A 27193-nucleotide genomic window follows, 5' to 3' on the forward strand; every position below is an offset into this window, starting at 1 on the left:
ATCAGACGTCAAGAATTATAACATTCAAAAACCAGTCGGAGAAAATTTCAATCTCTTTGGTCACTCGATTACAGACCTAAAAGTTGCAATTCTTAAAAAAAAAAAAAAAAAAAACAGACTCCAATGAGAGACTGCTGAATTGGAATTAATTTGCAAACTGGATACAATTAACCTAGGCTTGACTAGAGACTGGGAGTGGATGGGTCATTACACAAAGTGAAACTATTTCCCCATGTTTATTCCCTCCCCCACTGTTCCTCAGACGTTCTTGTCAACTGCTGGAAATGGCCCACCTTGATTATCACTACAAAAGGTCCACCCCACTCCCCCCGGCTCTCCTGCTGGTAATAGCTCACCTTACCTGATCACTCTCCTTACAGTGTGTATGGTAACACCCATTGTTTCATGTTCTCTGTGTATATAAATCTCCCCACTGTATTTTCCACTGAATGCATCCGACGAAGTGAACTGTAGCTCACGAAAGCTTATGCTCAAATAAATGTGTTAGTCTCTAAGGTGCCACAAGTACTCCTTTTCTTTTTGCGGACACAGACTAACACAGCTGCTACTCTGAAACCAATAATCATCATGAGACTCATGACAAAATCATGAGAGTTGGCAATATTGCCAGCTCTATAGAGTAGATCCTGGGAGATTATGACTCCAAGTCCTATAAAATCTGACCTCTGATCATTACTGTTCAAACTGATTACATTTCTTACACAGGGGAAGATTGAATGTTGGTCAGCAGGCCTTTTAGAGAAGTATTCCTTTGCAGTACATTGCAGTTTCACATAAATTCCAACAGTAAGTTTATCAATCGTCGTTTTACCCTGCTGTTTTTATACATATGGTCAATTACTGAAAACATATTAACTGTTAAAGACACTTGGGTCTTGCATGAAAAATACTATCCTGTTGCATTTAAAATCTAATGCAAAATTGAAGCTGTGACAAATTAGGGGTTCTGTCTGTGCCACTTCTGAATTGTGGATGATTTTATGAAATTTTATCATGACATTGTGTCACAGAAAGCATATATGTGCAGGGATCCACCCTGAGGTAGCCAGATCATGTCAAGTCTCTTCCAGACCAGAGACAATGATGAATGATCAGCATGCAATGATCATCTATTGAAAGGAAAATACCCTGGGAAATACCCTGGGACAGTGGGTTTGCTTTAGCTGGGAGAAGATCCAAACCTCCCTCCCTTCAGGCAAGAGGAGGAAGTAAGTAAGGGGACTACCAGGGCTTGGTCTACAGCAGTACATACTTACTTCCGTAGAATTACATCGCACAGGGATGCAAAAAATCCACATCCCTGATCGACGTTGTTTTACTGACCGTAATCCCCTGTGTAGACAGTGCTACGTTAGCGGGAGAGCTTTTCCTGCCAACATAGCTACCGCTGCTCTCAGAAATGGAGTTATTAAGGCGATGGGAGAGCTCTCTCCGGTTGGCTCAGAGCGTCTTCACCAGACGTGCTACAGTGGCGTAGCTGCGCAGATGTAAATTTGTAGCGTAGACCTGGCTTAGGAAGAGGAGAAAAACAAACAAACAAACAAACAAAAAAACCTAGTGACCCCAGCAGGAGTCTATGAAAAACTGAGATGTGGGGGAGAGACTGGGACTGAGAGCCTTCTTGAACCAGCAGAAGATGAGAGTAGGCAATGGGGTGAAAGACCCTGCCTACCTAAACGCAGATGATCTCCCAAGGGAAGGGTACGCTAATGAAGGACATTACATTTAGGGACATTTATTGTTTTGTGTGTGTAGCCCATCGAGCTAGTTAGTATGTCCAAATCTAACTTCCTCACCCTCAAAATACTGGCGTGTGTTTATCCTATGGGTTAACAGTGTGATTTGCACTCTTGTGCGTCACGTGATTAAATATAAAGAACATAACATTAGACTGTACAAAGTGTGTGTGGGACTGCTTCACAACTGCCACGTTCCCCCAAGGGAATTAAACTGTAAACCAGAAGCTTCACACCTTCTCTGGGAGAAGGGTGGATTCAAGTACTGGGGAGTCTGAAGGGTCAGTGCTGCGCCCAGTGGGGCTAGAAGGTTGGACAGTGAATTCCAACACTCATTATGTTGGATCATATTAAAGAAGTTCTGTATTAAAATCACAAATGAATTTGATTCCCCATAGTTTAAATTCCAGGGTATTACTAATTAAGACGTCTCTTGGTTTTTGGTACTGTATCTCTCCCTCTGTGTGTGAAACTTGCAAGCTGCTAATTGCATCAGTACATTCTAAGACAGAGTCTGTTCTCAAAGCAATTCACACAGAGAGAGACTCAAAGCAATACTCTAACAACAGAAACAGCACCCAGAGACTCCCCGCCCTTTTGTTGTATTAACAATTGTGATTAAAATAGAGATATAGGATGTATGTGGATGGATGCTTGGTGTGGATAATAACTGAATGATCAGGGAGGCGCCAGCCTAAGAATCCAGTGTCCATCGGCTGAAGAAGGCGTCAAGTGGAAATAACCAGAGGGCTCCCGGAGGGCAGACTGGAATCCACCCAACAGCCTCAAGGACGGGAGAACCAAAGAACAAGATAACATCTGGCAGCACGGAGCCGTCAGGAATGTGCCATCTGCTGATTGATCCAGCAACAGCATGATGAAGCAATTCCCATAGACTGGCATAGGAAGCAATTCCTATAAAAGTGGACTCTAGAAAGTGAGAACTTTGGGGTCTGATTCTGCAAACCAACTTCCAGGAGCATCAGATGAGCATCTGACAAGGCCCTGCTCCCTCCTCATGTCCAGGCCACCTGGCCAGTGGCTTGGCATGAGCAACTCTAAGGCTGGTAACTATGATAACAACCTTGCAGAATGTGTGTGTGTGTGTGTGTGTGTGTGTGTGTGTGTGTGTGTGTGTGTGTGTGTGTGTGTGTGTGTGTGTGTGTGTGTGTGTGTGTGTGAATATGAGAGGGAATGGAATGTTATAACTATAACTAACTGATTACTATGATTCTTTCTGTATTCACAATAAATGTGGTATTTTGCCTTTTTCCCTTTAATAAGATCCTGCTGGTTTTTATTTTATTGGTATAACAGTAAGGGGGTGCCAGATAGAAGATCTGAACTCTGAGTGTGCACCGAGGGACCCCAAGAATGACTGGACTCCGTTCAGGCTCCAGAAGCTTAACCCACTCTGGAGATCTAGAGCACAGGGCAGTCCTAGTGGATATCCAGGAACTGGCGTTTGCTAGGATCTGAGACAGAAGCTTCTAACAAAAATGCTAACGCAGTTCCGCACTTTATGACACCTTTAGACACCCTCTGGCTCCTGGGCTGTTCCAGGGGCCCAAATGGCCCTTCTCATAAATTACAGTACCCTTGGAGCTGCTATAATTTGCACCAGTCTCAATGGGCTGTTCTAGAGCAGTCCAGTATCTCCACAGCAGTGTGCTATGGGTAGGGCCCTACCCAATTCACAGCCATCAAATCTGGTCTCCCCCCGTGAAATCTGGTCATTTTTGCGCTTTTACACTGTACTATACAGATTTCACAGGGGGAGACCAGTGTTTCTCATATTGGGCTTCCTGACCCAAAAGGGAATTGCAGGGGGATCGCAAGGTTATTTTGGGGGGTTGCAGTATTGCCACCCTTACCTCTGAAGGCAGTGCAAAGCTGGGCGGCCAGAGCATGGCGGCTGCTGACTGAGGGCCCAGCCCTGCAGGCAGCAGTGCAGAAGTCAGGGCGGCAATACCATACCAGGCCCTCCTTACTTCTGCGCTGCTGCTGGCGGCGGCTCTGCCTTCAGAGCTGGGCTCCCGGCCAGCAGCCACCATGCTCCAGCTGCCCAGCTCTGAAGGCAGCGCGGCCACCGGCAGTGCAGAAGTAAGGGTAGCAGTACCGCAACACCCCCCTACAATAACCTTGCAACTCCCCCAAAACTCCTCTTTGGGTCAGGATCCCTACAATAACATCACCATGAAATTTCAGATTTAAATAGCTGAAATTTACTATTTTTAAAATCCTATGACTGTGAAATTGACCACAGTGGACCATGAATTTGGTAGGGCCATAAAGTGCTCCTCCAGCTCCAGCAGCAGCTGCTCTTCCCACCCTCCCAGCAGCTAAGTTCCCTCTAAGCTGCATGACCTGTTAAGCCCCATGCAGAGGCTCAGGGCCGCGGCGGGGAGGGGAGGGGAGGGGAGGGGAGGGGAGGGGTGCCTCTTCCCGCTGGCCCCAGCACAGACCTGCCATGGCCAGGGAGAGGCGTCTCTCCCTCCTCCCCAGCCCAGATACTACTGTAGGGGGAGAGAGCTGGGGGGGGGGGTGGAGAAGAGGAGTCCTCTCTCCCTACTGTAGCCCCCAGAACCTGCACCCCAACCATCTGCCCCAGCCCTGAGCCCCTCACCCCAATCCTCTGCCCCAGCCCTGAGCCTCTCGGCCCCACCACATGAATTTTGTTATGTGCACCAATATGGAGGTGATATGTCACACATCACCTCTATATTGGTGCGCATAAAATTAATTCCGCACATGCATGGAAAAACTGTCCGGCGGTGGAACAGTTTGTGGACAGTTACTCAGGTGACCGGACACTGTCAGGTCTCCTTTTCTACCAGACTTTCTGGTCGAAAACCAGACACCTGGCAACCTCTAGGCAGGTCCTGTATGCCCTTGAAATGGCAGATGGATTCTGTGTCCTTGCCTCTGGCCCATGGGCTCAGCTCCACGGGGCTACAGTACGGGGGCAAACATGAAATGGTACATTGTATTTAGAGGGAAGATCTCACTAATAGCAAACAAAAAGATCTTCACTGAAAAAATTACCTTCTATATGAACTGGGGAGGAACTAACTGCAGCATATATCATAGACGGCAGCACTTCTAGCTCTCAGTCAGTTTATACTCAGCCACCTATAACAGCCTCCTCCTCAGTGCTAGGTATTCCTTGTAGGCTTCAGACAATTTACAGGAGCTCTGCACTTCAACTGTCTGCATTGCGTTATTAGGTAACTCTGCTGGGGCAGAGCACAGAACAGAATAAGTACCCTGCAGCGAGGATTAGATGTTCACACCATGTTATTTATTATGACAACCGACTGAAAGGGAATTAAACCTGGAATACTGCTCACCAATCCTTTGGCTCAGATAGGTTGAAACAGAAAGCTGTTCCACATCTTAAACTGCAACAGATAATTTGTCACCACTAAAACTGTTTGTAGCCCATTTGTCTAAGTCTTGGCTTTTTGTACATGCTGTATATTTATATTCTCTTGTTTCCCTCTTCTATTCACCTTCCCAGAGCCAAAAAAAAAAAGTTGAGCTACTCAACAGCTAAGATGAGCCCCCTTCCCTTTCCCATGCCCCAACCAGGCCCCATGCATCACCTTCCTCCTCCCCTCCCCTCATTCCTGGGGCACACCTCCCCAAGGAAGGGATCTGGTGCTTCAGATTGGCTGTATCTGGATCTCTGTACTCACTCTCTTGAATATCCCCTCCCACAGAACGACTGTGCAAGCTCCAAGCAATACCACTTCCAGCCTGCATCTATCAAGCAACCAGCAGCTTCGGACACCATATGGTACTAGAGTGCACAGATTTCACCATCCTAATACTGCATGGGCATCCTCTTGCAATGCCAGATTATGCCCACTGAAATCTTAAAGGGGTAGCACCTTTCCTGCCAATTTCAATAATAGAATATCAGGGTTGGAAGGGACTTCAGGAGGTCATCTAGTCCAACCCCCTACTCAAAGCAGGACCAATCCCCAACTAAATCATCCCAGCCAGGGCTTCGTCAAGCCAGACCTTAAAAACTTCAAAGGAAGGAGATTCCACCACCTCCCTAGGTAACAAATTCCAGTGCTTCACCACCCTCCTAATGAAAAAGTTTTTCCTAATATCCAACCTAAACCTCCCCCACTGCAACCTGAGGCCATTACTCCTCGTTCTGTCACCTGCTACCACTGAGAACAGTCTAGATCCATCCTCTTTGGAACCCCCTTTCAGGTAGTTGAAAGCAGCTATCAAATCCCCCCCCTCATTCTTCTCTTCCGCAGAAGAAACAATCCCAGTTCCCTCAGCCTCTCCTCAAAAGTCATGTGTTCCAGTCCCCTAATAATTTTTGTTGCCCTCCGCTGCACTCTTCCCAATTTTTTCACATCCTTCTTGTACTGTGGGGCCCAAAACTGATCACAGTACTCCAGAGGAGGCCTCACCAATGTCGTATAGAGGGGAACGATCACGTCCCTCGATCTGCTGGCAATGCCCCTACCTATACATCCCAAAATGCCATTGGCCTTCTTGGCAACAGGGGCACACTGTTGACTCATATCCAGCTTCTTGTCCACTGTAACCCCCTAGGTTCTTTTCTGTAGAACTGCTGCCTAGCCATTTGGTCCCTACTCTGTAGCGGTGCATGGGATTCTTCTGCCCTAAGTGCAGGACTCTGCACTTGTCCTTGTTGAACCTCATCAGATTTCTTTTGTCCCAATCCTCTAATTTGTCTAGGTCCCTCTGTATCCTATCCCTACCCTCCAGTGTATCTACCTCTCCTCCCAGGTTAGTGTCTTCTGCAGACTTGCTGAGGGTGCAATCCACACCATTCTCCAGATCATTAATGAAGATATTGAACAAAACCGACCCCAGGACCAACCCTTGGGGCACTCCACTTGATACCGGCTGCCAACTAGACATGGAGCCATTGATCACTACCCGCAGAGCCCGACAATCTAGCCAGCTTTCTATCCACCTTATAGTCCATTCATCCAGCCCATACTTCTTTAACTTGCTGGCAAGAATACTGGGGGAGACAGTGTCAAAAGCTTTGCTAAAGTCAAGGAATAACATGTCCACTGCTTTCCCCTCATCCACAGAGCCAGTTATGTCATCATAGAAGGCAATTAGATTAGTCAGGCATGACTTGCCCTCGGTGAATCCATGCTGACTGTTCCTGATCACTTTCCTCTCCTCTAAGTGCTTCAGAATTGATTCCTTGAGGACCTGCTCCATGATTTTTCCAGGGACTGAGGTGAGGCTGACTGGCCTGTAGTTCCCAGGATCCTTCTTCTTCCCTTTTTTAAAGATGGGCACTACATTAGCCTTTTTCCAGTTGTCCGGGACCTCCCCCAATGGCCATGAGTTTTCAAAGATAATGGCCAAAGGCTCTGAATCACATCCGCCAACTCCTTTAGCACTCTCAGATGCAGTGCATCCGGCCCCATTGACTTGTGCTCGTCCAGCTTTTCTAAATAGTCCCGAACCACTTCTTTCTCCACAGAGGGTTGGTCACCTCCTCCCCATGCTGTGCTGCCCAGTGCAGTAGTCTGGGACCTGACCTTGTTTGTGAAGACAGAGGCAAAAAAAGCATTGAGTACATTAGCTTTTTCCACATCCTCTGTCACTAGGTTGCCTCTCTCATTCAGTAAGGGGCCCACGCTTTCCTTGACTTTCTTCTTGTTGCTAACATACCTGAAGAAACCCTTGAAGCCTGACCTCAAACTCATCTGAGCTCATTAAGAGCCTAATTTGAGACTAGCTACAACGAATTCCCTTTATATACCATCCAAACAGTGAAAGATGTGAAGCAGCCAAGTGTACAAGATACAAGCAGCAGGTGGTACTTTACAAAACCAATACATGAAAAAATCCAACCGTCTGCTTTAAGTTGAAGATCCAGAGTTAATCCCCACATAGAAACACTGCTGTAATGAACATCAGCTACAGAGTTTAAAATGTAAAAGTCTAGAAATTCTGGAGTTGACTGAATATTTCTCATTTAAAAACTTCACTAATGAGAGATCTATACTTTAACTCTTAAAAATTAAATCAAGCTAGACACACTTAGCTCTTTTAAATCTTTGCTCAGTTAGTCTTTCTAATTCAGCCTTGCATCGGCAAAGGTTTTCATGCAGATCGCTCACATTGCCTTAGTTTCAAGGCTTACGCCTACCATGCAATCTTAATCTTAATTAATCTTTAATTAATCTTAATTAAATTTAAGAATGTTCAGTCAGAGCTGCTGCTGGCCAGCCAACACAGAGGCTGCTCATACGGTTTTAAACAGAAAATAGGGCAAAAGGTGCAACTGAATGTAGCTCCCTCCATATCTGCATAGTGAGGGTAATGGTGTGTATATTTACATAAGTTTCAAGAGTGTCACATGCATCTATTTCTGTGCCCAGTTGCCTGCGCAGTACATGTGTGTTCATCTGCCAGGCTTCCACAAGCACACACAGACAGCGAAGTGTTGAAAACACTGCCCTAAATAACTCTCTAGAGCTACCTACATAGATGCACACGTGGAACTGCTTTTCTGGGAGCTGTGCTCAGAGACTTCATGGTGGGATGCTTATCACATGCTAAACCAGGACTCAGCACCTAAGGGACTTTTGGATGCAGCATATTATGTTGGTTTCCTGCACAGATCTGTCCTGTGAAAATGCTGCTTGCCTCTCCCCTTTTGCTGTAAAAGCATGAGGGGATGCATGGTCTGTTGCTAGTCGTCCTCAACCAGAGGTACTTGTACCCCTGGGGTTACACAGGAGTCTTTCAGGGGGTACATCAACTCATCTAGATATTTGCCTAGTTTTACAACAGGCTACGTAAAAACACACTAGCGAAGTCAGTACAAACTGAAATTTCACACAGGCAATGACTTGTTTATAGAGCTCTCTATACGATACACTGAAATGTAAGTATAATATTTATATTCCAAATTATTTATTTTATACATCTGGTAAAAATAAGTAAGCAAGCAATCTTTCAGTAATAGCGTACTGTGACATTTTTGTCTTATGTCTGATTTTGTAAACAAGTAGTTTTTAAGTGAGGTGAAACTTGGGGGTAAGCAAGACAAATCAGACTCCTGAAAGGGGTACGTACAGTAGTCTGGAAAGGTTGAGAACCAAGGGATAAGGCACTGACCAGGGCTCAATTCACAGCTCCACCACAGACTTCCTGGGTGACCGGGGACAAGTCACTTTGTTTCTCTGTGGCTCAGGTCCCCATCTGTAAGAAAGGGATAGTAGCACTCACAGGGGTGTTGTGTGGACAAATACATTGAAGATCATGAGGTGCTCAGATACTACAGTGGTGGGAACTATGCAATTAAGACTGAAAGGCACAGAGGGTACAGCCATGACAATGAACCTACCCATTTGAAACACATATCATTGTGTATAATAAAATAAAATACATCAGTTCCTGGTATGTTTGTTTGGGTATACATGCAAAGTGCGGTTCTAGTTTGCATAAATATTGATCATCAACTTGCATCCATTTCAAACATGGTATCTGAGTGCAAGACTCTTTCAGATTCTACTCTTTCTGCCCCCAACCTCCCCGTCAGATTTGTATATCAGCTCTTCCTGGGATCAGTGGTTTGGTTTTTTTTGTTAAGCGACTACCCTATGCCTGGATGGCCATTGTCAGAGTTTTTAAGAGGAACTAAAAAGCAAAAACATTTGTTTTAACTTTTTCAATGTACAAAGATGATCTCAAACATAATTAACAAGGGGGTGAATGAGGTTCTTATTTGAAAAAATCAAGACTATTAGATCCACACTTTGTTGGAAGTCCCAGGCAAGATACTTGAAGCACTTTATTAATTAGTGATATCACATGAGGCTATGATCCAACGTATCCACAAGCCTCAAAGAATCTTTTTGAGAGTCCCAGGACAGGTAGGAAAGTTAACTAACAGAGAGCAGAATTAACACCTTTAGTGAACACCTAGTAGGTTTCAGATTACAGGGACCAGCTGTTCTCCAAACATCTCCCAAAGTTAAGCAATGTACAAAATTATATCTTGTAACCAAGTAGCTACCAGATTAAATAAAAAATTTAATCAAAAAAGAAATGTTTTATCAACTAATTACATCTCACAGGAGAGAAAATTTACAGAGAAAAACTCAATTTCCAAAACACAGTCTTCATTAGGAATGGGCCCATCTAGCCCTCACTGATGCACAACACTAATGGCAGAAGCAATTCATTTCCTCTCCCAGTAATTGAAATTTCCTTAAGCAAAGGCTTTTGATGTAAAATTTTCTATCAAAAACCAAACAAATGAACCAGTATTACAAGCATGCTGCAAAAGGTATGAAATTTAAAAGAGAGTTACATCCACATTTTCACATTTGTTTCCTTTCTAAAGTCCTTCCGTAACTATTGCTTCCCCATGGACACAGAATTCAAAAACTGCATCAATCCCTATGAATCCCAATGACAGCAAAGGTCTGAATACAGAACCTCATACACCAGTTGACTAAACACCACCCACTGCAAATAAAAAAAAAAAAATCTAAAATTTACTTCAAGGCCTTACCTCTTTCCATCCCAGACCACTAAGCACTACACAGAGCAAATATCTGAAGCAGACTAACCTTCATTGTGACAGCATTATGCATATGTTCAGATGCTGTCCTGACTCGGAACCTATACAAATAAAGATGGCTCTTGGTTACAGTAGTTATTTGGATTTCTTGTCCCAAAAAAATGGTATGATGTTGCTGTAGACAGCTAAATATCTGTTTGTGATACATCACTGAAGTGGCTGCTTGTAAGTTGAAAGTGAAGCCATTTCCATGTGTGAAAAGTACTTGGGGATCCTTCACGATGAAAGGTACTATATAATCCTAAGAGGACATTATAACCCAGTTGCATCACATCCATCACTGAAATGGAGCAATATACTGAGAGACAGACCATCAAAGCCTCAATATCAACAGACTGAGAAGATGAAACAGGTTTTGCACACTTCATGCAGGCAATAATCAGGATTAATTTACAAGAAGGACTAAAGGGGACAAAAAAAAAAAAACCAGTCAAGAATGGAGGGAGTCTGCTCCTTTAAAAGATGATCCCAGATTTTCACAGATTCAGCATGTTACCTAGATGGATGAGCAAGAAGTTGTTTTTTCAAGTTAATGATACTCCTGAATTCTGAAACAAAGCCCTGCTGGAGAGAGAGAATGAATGATTTTCCAGGTAATAGTCACAGATCCATGTACTAATACACTTTTTTTTAAGCCCTGTTCAGAACAGAATGTAAATGGAAAACATTCACACACCTGACACTCTTATGAGCCTTAGTGAATAAGATTTTTTACCAAACAAATACAAAAGTGGAACCTGCATGTAATCGCTCAGAACAAGTCGTTCTGAGTAACATCCACTAGCAATGCCCAACTAATTATACTAACAAAGTGGTACAGAAAGGTTCATAGATTTAAGGCCAGAAGGGACCATTTGATCACCTAGGGATAAGGTTTCCACAGATATCTCAAATGGAAACAACAACTGATTGAATCCTCCCAGCCCCCGATTTTCACTTGTGTAACTTTAGGGGAAATGGAAATATCTTCGCTGATTAGTTATAAGATTTGGTTTCTTATTATGTATAAGTATAACATGTACTCACACTCCCATAGTCATGAATGTAGCACAACTGTCATCTCTGCTTCTTGTGAATTTTAATTGTCTCCTTTTCTCAGACAGAGTCAGATAATAAAGTATACCAAATAAGCGCTCAGTCCTGCAAAGGGATTTGTCACATGGAAACATGCGCACTCACAGAATCCAAAGACTACTTCTTAATTATTAGTAACTAGGACGTCAAGCTTTTCAATCTAAAGCATGTATGAAGGTCAGGCTTTCTAAGAAACTACAGAGAAATGCATGGCTTTTCTGTTAAGCCAGGGTGCTAGACCCATACATAAAGATGCAGAGAAGTTACTGCTAACCCATGCTGAGAGATGTACCTTGTTAGAGTCAACCAGGATTTACTAGAATCTAGAGCATTTCTTAGAGGTAAAAGAACACTAGGAACTACTAGAGAGGGCCGCTGCAGGGAAAACCCTTGGAGAGCCACACTTCAAAGAAAACTTTATTAGTAGCTTAAATAATAGAATATAAAAATCAGTCTAAAGCCTCAGCTCAGGAAGGGTTACAGGAAGCGTGAGTGTGAGAGACAGAGAGAGAGAGAGCGCACATATACTCTCTTCCGAGCAGTTCTTACACCTTCTCACAAGGTGTTTCTAGCCCACTCCAGTTTGCATCCTCACACTGTCAAGACAGCAGCTTCCCATTGGTGTTAAGGTAAATAAAAGAACGAAAATTTAATGAGAAAAAAATTCAGCTAATTTTCCTTTGCTATTAGATGTGATTATATCACCCAACTGCAGATCACATTCACAAAATTAGAGCAAAATATTATTTGTATTACAGTTGCACTTAAAGGTCCCCCAACAAAGATTGGGACGGACCCCATTGCACTAGGCGCTGCACATACCCATAAGACACAGTCTCTGCCGCAAAGAGCTTATGGTTTAAATAGATGAGGTAGGATACCCATTTTACAGATGGGGAACTGAGGCACAGGAAGTCAGAGTGACTTGTCCAAAGTCATACAGGTGTGTGTGTGGCAGAGGTGGTCACTGAAGCCAGGTCTCTCTCAAAATCCAGTTCAGTGCCTACCTTCGATATGAAATCACAGATCTAGCCTAAGGATCATTAAAGCAGTTTTAGAAACTTCTAGGAAAGATTGTTCTACTTCCCTTGTGTTTTTAATATCTAAAAAAACACCCACTATGTTTAAATAGCATTCTGGGTTTGAGGCAAACTGAAAAGCCAGGATACAGTGCAAGCAGCTCAGATGAATGTCACAGGAGTCATTCTGATGGCTTACTGGACTTGATGCACAGGCCCCAATTACTTCTCTTCTACCAGTTTGCCTTTACGAACACTCATACAAACTATTAATCCCCTCTTCTCCGTTAGGGATGAATTCCAACCCCAACACCCATTCATGTGTGTGTACCCAGTTCTTGTTGGACTTCCCTCTCCCCTTGGACTCATTCCACAGCAGTTCTGAGTGGGTCCATATGGACTCAAAAATCCTTTTGATGGTGGAAACTCACAATGCATGCACTCTTAACTGCATTCTTGCTGACAGGAGGAATTTATTTGGCCTGCAGTGGAAAACAGAGCAAACATAAGCCAGGATTCAGAAGAGCTACAGCAGAAAGCTTTCAACACCTGCAAGCTCAGAATAAATGTAGAAAATAACACTTTGTACTTCTGTGATGCTTGCACTCAGACTATGAAAGCATTTTATAAAAAGAGGGTGTGGGGGAAAGTTTATCCTGTTTTTCAACAGAAAGGGATGAAGGCCAGGATTCAGCAAAGCACATGCTTAAATCCTACTGAATTAATGAGATGTCCTGGTCTACACACAGAAGTTGCACTAGTTTAACTTAAAATCAATTTAAAACCAGATTTAGCTAGACCGGTACAACCCCTGTTTGGACACTGTGTAAGCTAAACTGAGGTAAGCATCCATACAAGGATTTGCATCAGTCTAACAGAGCCATTTTTTATACCAATTTAAGTTAAACCAGTATAACTTTTGCATATAGGCAAGCCCTAAAGGACGTACTCAAGTGTTCTGCTAAATGAAAGCAGGTGTGATGCTCAAGGTCTGGCAGCAAGCCAGTGCCAAAAGGGGAAATAGAATCCTATAGAGTCCAGGTTTCAGAGTAGCAGCCTTGTTAGCCAAGACTCTCAAGTTCTGTTCTATTCCCCTGTGTGCTAACAGACTCTGGGAATTTTCATGATTACTTTTCATATTACAGAAGCCCTGAGAGGCCCAAGTCAGAGATTGTGGCCCCTTTGTGCTATGCACTATACAAACTATAAAGATGGCCCCATCCCAAAAGCTTACCATCTAAGTGTAACACAACAGACAGGTGGGGCAGACGGGAACAGTGGGACAATTATGATTAGTTTAAGCGGTAGAGGTCACTAAGGAAGTTCAATGAACCTCTCTCTTTAGGAGGCAAACAAGGAGTCTATGAGCATATGAACAAACAGACCACCCTCTTTCCTCCACATATGTCAGGACAGAAAAGAGCTGGGATGGATTGTAGTTTTATGGGAGAATGGTGCTTGCAAAAAAATAAATAAATAAATAAACAAACATAAAAGGAAATTAAATGCAAAAGATAGATAAAATAAAGGTCTAGGCTGATTTAATACTTCAAAAACTAGTACAGTAACTCCTTACTTAAAGTCATCCCGGTTAACATTGTTAAGTTGCTGATCAGTTAAAGAACATGCTGATTTCAAGTTGCGCAATGCTGCCTAATAACGTTATTTGCAGCCTCCTGTTTTGTCCACTGCTTGCAGGAAGAGCAGCCCATTGGAGCTAGCTGCTGGGGGCTTGGAACCAGGGTGGACCGGCAGTCTTCCTAACAGCTCCCTGCTCCCATAAGTTCCCTGTGTGGCAGCCGCCCAGCAGGCTATCAAATGCCAAGCAGTTCAGCTGTCCCTCCCACAACTGCCATGTGCTGCTCCTTTCCTCTGCCTTGGAGCTGCTCCTGGGAGCCTCCTGCTTGCTGTGCGGGGGGAAGGGTGAAGAGAAGAAGAGGGGTGCTAATGTCAGAGTGTCCCCCTCCCACCCGCTACTTTACCCCATTTCAAGGGGCGGGGGGGAAGACAATCATGACAGGGCTCAGGACAGAGGGAGCTTGGTGGCAGCAGCCGCCGTCTCAACTTGCTGATCTACTTAAACAGGCAATCTACTTAGAGTGGGGTTAGCATACTTAAAGGGGCAATGCCCGTCTCTCTCTCTCACACACGGTGTGTCTCTGTCTCTCTCTCTCATACTATCTCCCTTCCCTCCATTACTGCTGCCTTGTAGAGTATGAGGCTACATTAACAATGTGTTAACCCTTGAGGGCTCGGCTGAGTGCTAGTTCATCATTTAGCAGTAAGGCATTCTTTGGGAAACATCCCACCCTCTGACTCCAGCACTCCAACCAAGCTTCACAATCATTGCTGTGTACAGTATTAAACTGTTTAAAACATATAGTGTGTGTTTTATATATATATTTATATTTATATATATATATATATATATATATATGTTTAAAACATATAGTGTGTGTTTTATATATATATATATATATATATATATATATATATATATATATATATATATATATATATATATATATATATATATATATATATATATATATAGTCTTTGGTCAGGAGAAAAAAATTTCCTTGGGGAAATTGGATTCGCTTAACATCTTTTCGCTTAAAGTCGCATTTTTCAGGAACATAACGACAACGTTAAGCGAGCAGTTACTGTCGTACCAAGGCTAAGGCTACCCAATATAGCCTTACTTGGCTGTTCCTGCACACTGTGCCTGAGCTGTTCCAGAGAAGCTCCAGAGAAGATACAGTAATCTGAGGCTCCTCAAATTAAGGCTACAAGAGATGTACTTAGGCACAAAGGGACAAACAACATACAGAGCTACAACCTTGATTTCTGAAGATTAACTTGCTTTTCAGACAGGTAATCAGATCCAACCGATAACTAACTCCTCAGCAAAATTCACAACATTGTGAACAGATGCAACTTGAAGATACACAGATGCACTGTGTGTCACACTGCACATATGACCGAGACCATCTAGGACGGTGCAACTTTGCTGCCCCTGCAGCAGAGATGAGGCTTTTTGTCTCCTTTGTGTCAGTGGTACACACTTGTAGAGATTTTTTTTTTTATGTAGAGTCATATTGCATCAGACATTTTCTGCCACTGACCCTCAAAATTCATTTCTTCCCATTTTTTTCTCTGCTGTCTGGGCCAGGCAGGAATGGATACTTTGGTGGTGTTCTCTATTGCAATAGTCAGGAGCGATTGCAGTGCCTCCCTAATGCTTCTACTCCTTGACTTCTTGGCTACACAGGTGGTAGTACAGGTAGGATATTTGAGAAAAATCTAGTCCAGACAAGTTCGAAGAGGTGAAATGACTTGTCCTAGCTTATTCAGCAAATGAATGGCAAACCTGTGATTAGAACTCTGGAGTTCCTGACCCTCAGTCGTCTGTTCATTCCTTTACACCATGTTGCCTTTCATGAACTATGCACAAGAGCATACTAGGGACCCTCGCCTTTAAGTGTTTTAAAAAAAATGTAGGGTTTCTAAAGAAGTCTAACATTCCAACACACTTAAACAGATTTCAACTGCCCTGAAAGACCATAGAATACCAGGGTTGGAAGGGAGCTCAGGAGGTCATCTAGTCCAACCCCCTGCTCAAAGCAGGACGAGTCCCCAGTGTTTGCCCCAGATCCCTAAATGGCCCCCTCAAGGATTGAACTCACCACCCTGGGTTTAGCAGGCCAATGCTCCAACCACTGAGCTATCTCTCCCCCCACCATCTCACCCAGGACTGAAATGCAGCCACTGTTGAAGTGGAAAGCAGCCATTGCTTAACAGCACACATCAACAGACCAAAAAGAAATAAAGAATGCAGTGCCCAACGGAAACTGCAGGAAGAATATTAATGTGGCAATGACACTGCCACAAATCAGTCTAGTATCAGCAATACATCAGCCTCATCTTCTGTAGCAAAGATGAGCTGATCTTAGATGCACTGCCAGCGATGTTTCCAGTGGAGGCAGCAAAGTTTCTCTGTTCGTTTGGATTATGGTTTATAGCCAAGAATGACTAGAGGAAAGCAAATTTCCTAGGGCTAAATACACAGTAACGGATGACAACATCATAAAGGTCAATAGCGGAGTGCAACATTTCCATGAATGGAGGCTATGACACATTGCATGAATGAACAAGGAAGCCAGGCAACAAAGGAATTAGCAGAAACATAACACTTGAGTAAGGAGAGAAGAGTAAGGGAAAGCTTTTGGAAGCCAAAATATTGACACTTGATAAGGCTGAGATCTATTTCTCCTGATTGTGACCACTGTTCCCTCTAAGCTGTGCGCGCTGTGCACAGATCCTAAACCCCACGCATATGGCGAAACACGGCGTGCACAAAAATTTGCACAGAAGAAATTTTTTGTGCACACAGCCTGTCAAAAATTAGAAGGAACATTGATTGTGACTCCTACCCCCATTAAGTTTTCAAGAAAAGTGTCTTTCTGCCTAAAATGTATTAGGGTTATTCTTAGACCAGGGAGAATTTGAAGGGAAATCCAAAATGATTTGGACAGGTCCTCTCAACTTATGTGAGCTGGGGAGAGGACAGGGGGGTAACTCTCTCTTATTTCAAGATTTTCCGAAGACATAATTAAGGTTTACAATACATATCCATTAATTCAGACTGACATAATCAGGTATGCTGTAGGTATAAGAAAACTAACATTTGAAAGTGAAGAAAAAACAAAGAAGGCTCCACAAAAAACTCTACCCCATAATGCTGCTTAGCCTCAGCTTGTCCAATCAAGGTACGCTCCTGGCATGCCCTGCAATAGTATCCGAGTACAACTAAATAGTTAGTGCTCATATAGTGCTTTACAAACCTTAACAAATCTTCATTACAGTCCCAAGAAACAGCTAAGTATTAGCCCCAGAATGTCCAAGGGCCCGCACCAGGTCACTGAGAGAACGATTATTAGAACGCAGAACTTCATGCAAGTTAAAATAGGCATGGGAAACAGGATGTACTTAGCAAATGCTGTCTTCTACAGGCACCTATCAAAGGTTAGAGTCTACAGTAGATTTCACACAAGAAGCAGTCTCTAAACTAATCTCTGTTGTGTGCTTGGAGACATAATCATGCAAGATATTCCCTAGCACAGTGGTTTTCAAACTTTTTTTCTGGGGACCCAGTTGAAGAAAATCATCATAGAATATCAGGGTTGGAAGGGACTTCAGGAGGTCATCTAGCCCAACCCCCTGCTCAAAGCAGGATCAACCCCCAATTTTTGCCCCAGCTCCCTAAATGGCCCCCTCAAGGATTGAACTCACAACCCTGGGTTTAGCAGGCCAATGCTCAAACCACTGAGCTATCCCTCCCCCCCAGGGATCAATTGTTGATGCCTGCGACCCAATAGAGCTGGGGATGAGGGGTTTGGGGTGTGGGAGGGGCTCTGGGCTGGGGCAGAGGGTTGGGGTGCAGGAATGCAGGCTCTGGGGTAGGGCCAGGATTGAGGGGTTTGAGGTGCAGGAAGGGGTTCAAAGTTTGAAGGGGCTCAGGGCTGGGGCAGGGGTGCAGACTTACCTCCGGCTGTTCTGGCACCATTGACCATGCTGCGCCCCGGAAGGACTTGCTGCTGGCCACTTCTGGGGTGCAGCATGGTGTCGGAACAGGTATGGACTACCCTGCCTTAGCTGGGCACCACCGATGATGGGAATTTTAATGTCCCAGTAAACGGTGCTGACCAGAGCAACCCAGTGCCTGATATGACCCAGTACTGGGTCGCAACCCAATCTTTGAAAAACGCTGAGTTAAGAGATTCACTGAAATTGTCAGAGTGAAATCCACAGCAAAGAAATCTCTCTGCATGATGTTACATGTAAAAGCTTTGAAAATGGCTTTGCTCTTCTACTATGTGTCTAGCAGAGTCTTGTAGGTTTTTCTTGCTGGCTTGTACAAGGTCCAATTAAACCTATTGAAAGCTTTAATTCAGATGAACAAGAATAGAAAGGTAGGTGAAAAAAAGGCCAGCTTAACATTATGCAAAACACCCCTCCAGTAACTCTTAGGCCTTGTCTACACTGCAGTTTTCAGGTTTTGTGGATATAACAATGCTCCTCTCGCAGATTTAACTCTCCTGCTATGCTGCCATAATAAAGCCACCTTGACAAGCGGCACACAGCTTTTTGCGACAAAGTTAGAGCGAGTCAGTGTCAGTGTAGACACAACGCTTGCTTATGTCACCCTACGTGGCCTCCAGGAGGTGTCCACAATGCCCATCATGATCACTCTGGTAAGCAGTTCCTACTCCGCTGCCCTGCAGCCAGGTACACAGACATGTGCCCCTCCCCCTTTAAATACCCAGGAATTGCTGGATCTGTGGGGAGAGGAGGCTGTGCAGTCGCAGCTCCGATCCAGCAGTAGGAACTCTGACATCTACAAGCAGACTGCTCATGGCATGGATGAGAAGGGGCCAGCTAGCCCTGCCAGTCCAGCTCTGGAGTGCCTGAAGCGGGAGAGGGGAGCTCCGGTAAGTACTCATTTTTCTTTGATAGTGCACAGATACATGAGGTAGAGGTGTCCTTTATTTTCTTACATGGTGCACATGGGAGAAGGGAACAAAATTAACAACAATGGGTACTGTTTGCATCCCCCTGCGCAGCTATGCAGTAGGGACCCTGCGGAAAAGTTTGTTAATGCACACAGATCTCCCGGAAATCCTTCACAGAGATCTCTAGGAAACTTTCCTGCAGATACTCTGCAATCCTCTGCCGAAGGTTCCTCGGCAAAGCTGCTTTTTTCCCCGCACTGTAGAAAACTTTGCCATGAAAATCAGCAATTACTTCTTGAGGAACCAAAGCAGCACACACGTGAACAGCATAGGGACCCAGTCTGAAGCTGTACACGATTTCAGCTTCGATCACCCTCGCCTGTGGAAAATGGTGCCGATATTCAGAATGGTGTCCCCAGGTGCTAGTACAGATCCTTTGTCCCTTTGAAGCCACACAGACCATTTGTCCCATCTTGCACTCTCACCGCCAGGCTGGATTCACCATGTTTAGTACTCTGGCCATACTGTGTGCTTGCCAAGGGAAAGTGAGAAAGATGTGTATGTAACTTTTATGATTCAGAACTATGAATGCACACACAATATTGACTCTATTGTGTCTTTTGCTTCTGCAGATGTACCTTTGAGGGCCAGCTCCTACATACCAGCAGAGAACCTCTCTCAGATAAGGAGGTGAACAAGGTGTATGGAGGACGTGATTGTGGCAATTTCTGAAACATCAGATCAGGCCGATAGCAAGCACAGAGCATGACAACAAACAAGAAACTACAAATGGATAGCCAAGAGAGGAGTCAGGGTCAGTAGAAAATTATAAAGCTCCTGGAGAACCAAACAGAGATGCTGATGTCCCTGATTGCGCTACAGGTGGAATACATGTGTGCTCGAATCTCCCTGCAGCCCATACAGAACTGCCTTCCTTGCTGTCTCCAAACTCCCCACACACATTCCTCTCATGTTAACAGCATTTTGCAGTACTCCTTGCTCTCCCCCCTCCAGGGATATTCCCCAGAATGACAGCTGGACTTACATGCAGCTGTGAGATCCTTCACTTCAGAGAGTGCTGCTCACTGTCATGTCCCTTGTAAGAAACGTTAATCTGTGTATTGCTGGTTTAATAAAAAGTGAATCTTATAAAGACAGTGATTCTTGATTTGTGACCAAAAGGGTGGTTTCAACAGAAATTCATACAAAGTATCAATTGGCACATTTGCAGACTACAATTAACGCTCAGACAGGAATCATTACGTGGTCATTCAAGGTGGTGAGTAAACAATACCTCAATTCATTACAGAAAGAGACGTTACTGGGGCTCTGTCAAAATGCTGCTTCAAAGCATCCCTGATTCAAATAGCCCCCGCACTGATCCACTCTAATAGCCCTAGAGTCTGGTTGCTCAAAATCAGACACCCAGCAATCCACCTCAACACTCCGTCCCAGGGAAACTTTTCTCCCTTGGCTTCACAAATGTTAGGCAGAGCACAGCAGACTGCTATGCCCATGGGAATATTTTCCTCATTGAGGTCTAACCTGCCAAAAAGGCACCGCCAGCAACCCTTTAATCTGCCAAATGCACATTCTACCGTCATTCTGCACCTGCTGAGTCTGTTGTTGAAGCACTCCTTTCTGCCGCTAAGGTTTCTGGTGTAGGGCTTCGTGAGCCACGGGAGTAAAGGGTAGGCTGGGTCTCCCAGGATCACTATGGGCATTTCAACATCCCCATTGGAATCTTCTGGTCTGGGAAGAAAGTTCCTGCGTGCAGCTTTCTATACAAGCCAGTGTTCCTGAAGATGCGTGCACCATGCACCTTCCCTGACCACCCTGCGTTAATGTCAGTGAAACGATCTCGGTGATCCACCAGTGCCTGCAATACCACAGAAAGTAGCCCTTTCGGTTGATGTACTCCATCACGAGATGGTCTGGGGCTAAAATTGGGATAGGTGCACCATCTACTCCCCGCCACAGTTAGGGAATCCAATTGCCACAAAGCCATCGACTATTTCCTACACATTACCCAGACTTGCAGTCCTTCATCGCAGGAAGCGATTAATGGCCCTCCATACTTGCATCACCACAACCCCCACAGTGGACTTTACAACTCCAAACTGATTCACAACTGAACAGTAGTGGTCTGGAGTTGCCACCTTCCACACAGTGATGGCAACTCGCTTTTCCATCATTAGGGGAGTTCTCGTTTTGGTGTCCTTGCACCACAGCGTGGGGACAAGCTCCACACAGTTCAAAGAAGGTGGCCTCATGCATCCAAAAGTTCTGTGGTCACTGCTCGTCATCCCATACCTGCATCACAATCTTATCCCACCATTCGGTGCTTGTTTCCTGGGCCCAGTAGCGACAGTCCACTGTGTGCAGCTGCTCCATGAATACTGTGACTGGGCAAGGCCAGATGGCTATAGAAAAGTAGTGGGAGATAGATATATTAGCTCCAGGCTAAACAAATCTCTGGTACCAGGTTAAGTGAAATGGAAGCTGTTCCAGGTCAATTAAGACACCTGGGGCCAATTAAGAACTTTCCAGAAGGCAGGGAGAATGCTAGGTTGATTGGGACACCTGAAGCCAGTCAGGGGCTGGCTGAAACTAGTTAAAAGCCTCCCAGTCAGTCAGGTGGGTGTGCATGTCAGGAGCTGTGGGAGGAAGTTGGGCTGTTGGAGAGGCTGAGTAGTACACACCATATCGGGCACAAGGAAGGAGGCCCTGAGGTAAGGCTGAAGTGGAGCTTGAGGAAGTAAGGGCTGCTGTGGGAGAAGTAGCCCAGGGAATTGTACATGTCATGTTTCTAAAAGGTCAGCTACCATAGCTGATACTATTAGGGTCCCTGGGCTGGAGCCCGGAGTAGAGGGTGGGCCTGGGCTCCCCCCACCACCTTTGCCCCCTGATTAATCACTGAGACTGGGAGACAACAGAGACTGTGCAAGGAAGGATAACTTCTCTTCACCTCCCTTGCTGGCTTATGATGAAAACGGCTCAGTAGCCTGTGATCCTTGTCCCTAGAGAAAGAAGGGTTATGTGGAGGGTCACAGTGAGCCTCTGAGGCTAGCGAAATCCGCCAGGAAACGCGGGACCCACCGAGGCAAGGATAGAGCTTTGTCACAATACCAACATCAATCTTGAATTGTTTCTTTCCATGGCACCCAGCAGGGCAGGCAGCATGGATTCCAGTTCAGATTTGCAGTTCATGAAATACTGCAGGATCAGGCAGGTTGTGTTCATAACGCTTCTCGCAAGACTGGAAAGCAGTGCAAGATCCATGCTTTCAGGCAGAAATGGCAGGCACAAAGTTTACAAGGGCAGTTGAAAAATAGTGCAAAAATGCAGTTGAAAGCCTTTGGAATTATGGGATGGAGAAAACTGCATCACGGGGGCAGCCCACCTCCATTATGCACTGTGATCCATTCCCAGAATTCTTAGCAGGAGACGGTGGCAATTTACAGTGGTAGAGCTACTCATGGTGCACTGCTCCCTCTGTTGATGCTAGAGCACCAACTATGGATGCGCTCTGCCAACACATGGAGCATTGTGTGAACATGCCCAAGTAATGTAATTAAAGCGGTTTATGATCGGTGGCCGTAATGAACTTGATATTAAGCTCGTTGCACCATTTTTGTCTGAATGCAAGGGAGTCTTACATAAAAGTTTGTTAAGCCATTGGTAGAAGTGATCTGCTAAAGACACTTGCTGGCTATATTTTTCAGGCACTCTTCTAGTGGGAAGGTAGTCAGGAGTTGTGTGTATTACAGGTGACAGGCACATTTACCTGGGAGGACAGGACTTGGGAGCCCAGTAGGCTGGATTTGGCTTACAAGATATCCATTACTGATCTGGTGGTCCTCATTAAGGACTAGCTTTGCATGAATTTTAAAGACCCAAATCAACAAGGATTTGGGGCTTTAAACATTGCTTAACTTTATGCTTGTGTGTAGTCCCACTGGTTTCAACATGAAAACCACTCAGAAAATTAAGCACGTGCTCAAGTCTGAGGAAATAGGGCCTAAAAGTTTAAAGTTCAGACACTTAGAGGAAATACAAAAATTAAAACACTGTCTACAAGCCATTCAAAATGGAACTAAAAAAAGGAATTGTCCTTAGATCTTCTCCCTCCCTCTGTCCCCTCCCCGAAAAGGAAAATTCCAATCTAAAAAGAAAGCTTCTGTGAATCTTCTAACAGTCTGATTTCACTTAAATTATCTTCTACATAAGTTCCAGTCTTAACTATAGAGTTCACAATCCAAAAGACTACAGTACTGGTAAGAGGAAACATTTACATTGTTCTGAGACCCTTACACGTTGTGGTTTAATTGCCTAGACACTGGAGTTGGTTAATGGACCTCTGACCACACCACCTTCCAAATAATCAATCAGTTTAAAATTTTTTGTTTTAAAAATCAGCTAAATAAAATCACCCCATCCTCAAAGGATACAGGCCAGAATCCTACCGTCAGACCTGGGCAATACATGCTGCTTGGATAGTAAGCAAAGCCCTAATCAAAAACTGAAGGGCAAACCATTTTCACAGGATTCACATGCTGACATAAGACAAGCTTAACAGAATTTGCAAGCTATACTGACTATCCATTTCACACACATTGTCTCTTAGGCAGAGACAGTGCTAGCTCACTGGGGGGTTTTAAGCATGAATATTTTACCCCCCCCCACACACATACACCACATACTAAAAAGCAAATAGTGGACCCCAAGCAACCGCTCAGTCTGATTATACCTAGAGCTGGCACTGCTCTTGGGCCTGGTCTTTGCCCATTTTCTAGTTGTCAAGTGTCCAGAGTCACTAAGGCTACAGCTGCACCAATGCAGCTGTGGCATTTCTGGTGAAATGCTCTAAGCCAGGGGTTGGCAATCTTTGGCACACAGCCCATCAGGGTAATCCACAGGCAGGCCGAGAGACATTTTGTTTACGTTGACTGTCCGCAGGCATGCCCGCCACAGCTCCCAGTGGCCGCAGTTCGCTGTTCCTGGCCAATGGGAGCTGTGGGGGGGCCATGCCTATGGACAGTCAATGTATACAAAACGTCTCGTGGCCTGCCAGCAGATTACCCTGATAGGCTGCATGCCGAAGGTTGCCAACCCCTGCTCTAAGCCAACCGGAGAGAGCTCTCCCCTTGGCTTAATTATTCTATTAGCTGTCCTGCCGACATAGGCGCTTAGCTCAATATAACTTCAGGTGTGAATAATCCACACGGCTGAGCGACAAAACTTATACTGAGGCAAGTTCTAGTGTAGACAAGGTGTAAGACACCATACTGGGTGACCATCTTCAGTCTCAAGGACCAGGGCCCAGGAACCAACCAGCTTGGACCCTGAACGGCCCACCTAGTCCTAGACGTGGTACTTCCAGTTCAGTGCCCAGGCACACACTGAATGGGACCCGGTCCCCGGTCCCCGTGGCGGCACAGGGGCAGCTGCTCAGACACTACCGCTGCAGGCCCCGTGCGTGTGGGGGAGAGAGCGTGACTCTCCGGAGCACCTTTGCCCAGCCCTCGGTCCTGTCTCCACCCCCGGCCAGGCAGGTGGCCCCTGGCGTTGCTTGGCCAGGGCACGCACCTGGAGCAATGCGCCGCGGGGAGAAGACGCAGCCGCCGGCGACAGGTGGCCACACACGCAGCGCGAACTCCGCCCCGTGCCAAGGCCGGGAGCAGCGGTGCAAATCCCGGGCACGCCCTGGCCGAGCACGGGGCAGGCGGTTCCCAGGGGCAGCGGGCTAAGCCGGGGGGGGGGGGGAGGGGTGGACACACGAACTGCCTCGCCCCACCCCCCCAACCCCAGCGCCCGCCCTGGCTCCGGCCCCCCCGGGGCAGGGGGCACCCAGCGCGGAGACACGGAGCGGCCCCCGCAGCACCTGGCCCGGGGGTAGGGGGCGCCCCGCCTCATGGGGCGCCCCGCCTGACGCGCTTACCCGGCCAGCGGCAGCCACGCCGCGCGCCCGGCCCCCGCTCCGACTCCGGCGCAGCTGCCTGGGGAAGCGGAGCTAGGGCTGCAGAACCCTGCGCGGCGGCGCCGGCCCCGCCACATGCCTCTGCCAGGCCCCGCCCCCCTGCCGGTGCCGAGCCGGCCCCGCCACCGCCTCCAGCCCGTAGCCACGCCCCTATTCCGGCCCCGCCTCCCTCGGCCCCCCCCGCACCGCCGGCGAGCTCAGCTTCCCTCTCAGAGGTTGCGTTCCTGAGAAGGCGGGGCTACGCGCGCGCGCGGCTCCCTCCAGCCTGCGGAAGTGAGGGAAAAGGGGCGGGGCTAATTTGGAGGGCCGCGCATCGACGTGGAAGGGATTTTCCTGCTACGCGGAAGCGGATGCGTGTTGCGGCGCCGACGGTAGCGATGGGAGGGAGGGAGAGAAAGGGGATGTAGGGGGGGGATTACTCCTGCGGTGTGAGCAGCCTCCCCCCGCCCCTGGGGTCCCAGTGGTTCCCCCCGGCCCTCTGGCATCGCCCACGGGGCTCGCTCTCGCGGGGGGGCGGCACTAGGTGAACCCTCCAGGGGGCTGTCGGGGGGGCGGGCTGGGCCTCGCCCTGCCCTACCTGGGGGTGGCGGGTGCCCAGGGACGTCCGGCTCTGCCCTGCTGGCCGCTCCGGCCCTGAGCCACTGCGGCCAAGGGATCCCGAGGCTGGGCGCTGGCCCTTCCCTGCCTGAGCCCGCAGGAGCCTCGCAGCCCCAGCGCTGCTTTCTCGGGTCTGGACCAGCTGCCAGGGCGAAGGACTGAGTGGACCTTGGTGGCCTTTGAACCCAGGCTTGGAGGAGGTTGGGTACAGCGCAGCTCCTGCTTCTCCTGTTACACCCTTAGGTCTCGGCGAGAGATTTGTGGCAGACCGGGCAAAACACTGTACTGTTAAAAATATACACAGGTACCTTCCTGACCAATTATCTGAGGGCATGTGAGGTCTAATTCAGCCCTGGCATAGGTACCCACCATTCCCATTGGTTTCGGTGAGAGCTTAACCTGCCTAGTCTCTGGCTCCCAACTGTTTGGGATTGTTAATGTTGGTTTAATTAATCATTTTTATAGCAAAATATCGCCACCTCTCAGATTCCACTGCAAGAACTTTCACCTTACTGTACTCCAGTATTGGCATAGCAACTCTCAGGTTATTCCCCTCCAGCAGCAAGACCAGAGAGAAAACTCACTAATTGTCCGGGTCACCCCTCCACTGGCAGCAGGATTGGAGGCGGTGGAAACTGAAGGTTAAGGAGCTACAGCCCATAAGGCCAGCCCTGTTCCTTTGTTGTCATACAGAATCTCGCTCTCCTTCATACTTATAATTCTTTAGGAAAAACCTTTGATCTCTCTGTTGATGAATTATCTGTGTATTCTACGGCTTATAAAGCCATTTCCCCACCATTTCTCGAAGGAATGAGAATATACAGAAGTAATTGATGTTTTCTGCAAAATCAAAACAATTAAAAACTAAATTCATCACACTTTTCATCTTTTGAGCTACTACTTAGATTCTCTGTGTTCACAAAAGGCAGTCACCAGTGATGTTTTTATTATGTATAAGGCACCCAAAGTGTGCATTGCATATTACACAATATATAGCTCTTAGAGTCCAGTTTAGGATACACTGGACAATTTGGAGACAAGTAGATGTAGTCATACGAACGTATTTCATTTCTTCTTGTGTTTCTGAATTTCTCTAAACAGTAAGACCTATTAAAGCTTATTCACTCCAATGGCCACCATCTCCTCAAGGTACTGCTTCCTGAAATCCCAGTCTAATACTAATATAAAATGCAAGCAAAATTTTAAGTGAATGTCACAGGAGATTAGGAAATATTGAGAAAGGGGGCAATACGTTGGTAGTGTGTGTACAAATTGCTAGGTAAACCACTAGGAATATACACAGTGCAACAGGTTCTCATTCCATCAGTCTTGTAGGTGGTGGTGAAGCTGAGGAACTGTGTACTCTGCAGCAATTTGGGCCCACGTTTTGTACCAGGGTCCCTGGAATCTGCAGCAGGAATGTCTGTGGCACCACCTTCATTTAAAATTTTAAAAGGAAGCTGTTACGGAATTAAAAATTAATAATACAATTGGTACAGTAGACCCTGGGTTATGTTGATCTCCATATTTTCCATTTTTGACATACCAAAGATTTATATAACCATGTATAACTGCATCTGATGGCTGGTTATTAGGGACATTTGAAGCTTTCATGCCCTGAAGTGGCATGGAAGGCATT

General features: G+C 46.0%; 1 protein-coding gene across 2 annotated transcripts in view; it reads right to left on the reverse strand.

Annotated features, from left to right (window-relative positions):
• Nucleotides 1-25046, reverse strand: part of C6H11orf24 (chromosome 6 C11orf24 homolog) — a 64826-nt gene extending 39780 nt beyond the window's left edge. Inside the window, exons 1-3 of one of the 2 annotated variants that reach the window (XM_077818187.1) lie at nt 24919-25030; nt 21291-21400; nt 8859-8984 (exon numbers count right to left, since the gene is read on the reverse strand). The gene's annotated coding sequence lies outside the window, so the exon portion shown is untranslated. Of the gene's footprint in view, nt 1-8858; nt 8985-21290; nt 21401-24918 lie in introns of both variants that reach the window. The other variant, XM_077818186.1, reaches the window with a different exon arrangement.
• Nucleotides 25047-27193: the final 2147 nt, after the last annotated feature.

Source organism: Eretmochelys imbricata, chromosome 6 (genome assembly GCF_965152235.1).
Source record: "Eretmochelys imbricata isolate rEreImb1 chromosome 6, rEreImb1.hap1, whole genome shotgun sequence".
Classification (NCBI taxonomy): Eukaryota; Metazoa; Chordata; order Testudines; family Cheloniidae; genus Eretmochelys; species Eretmochelys imbricata.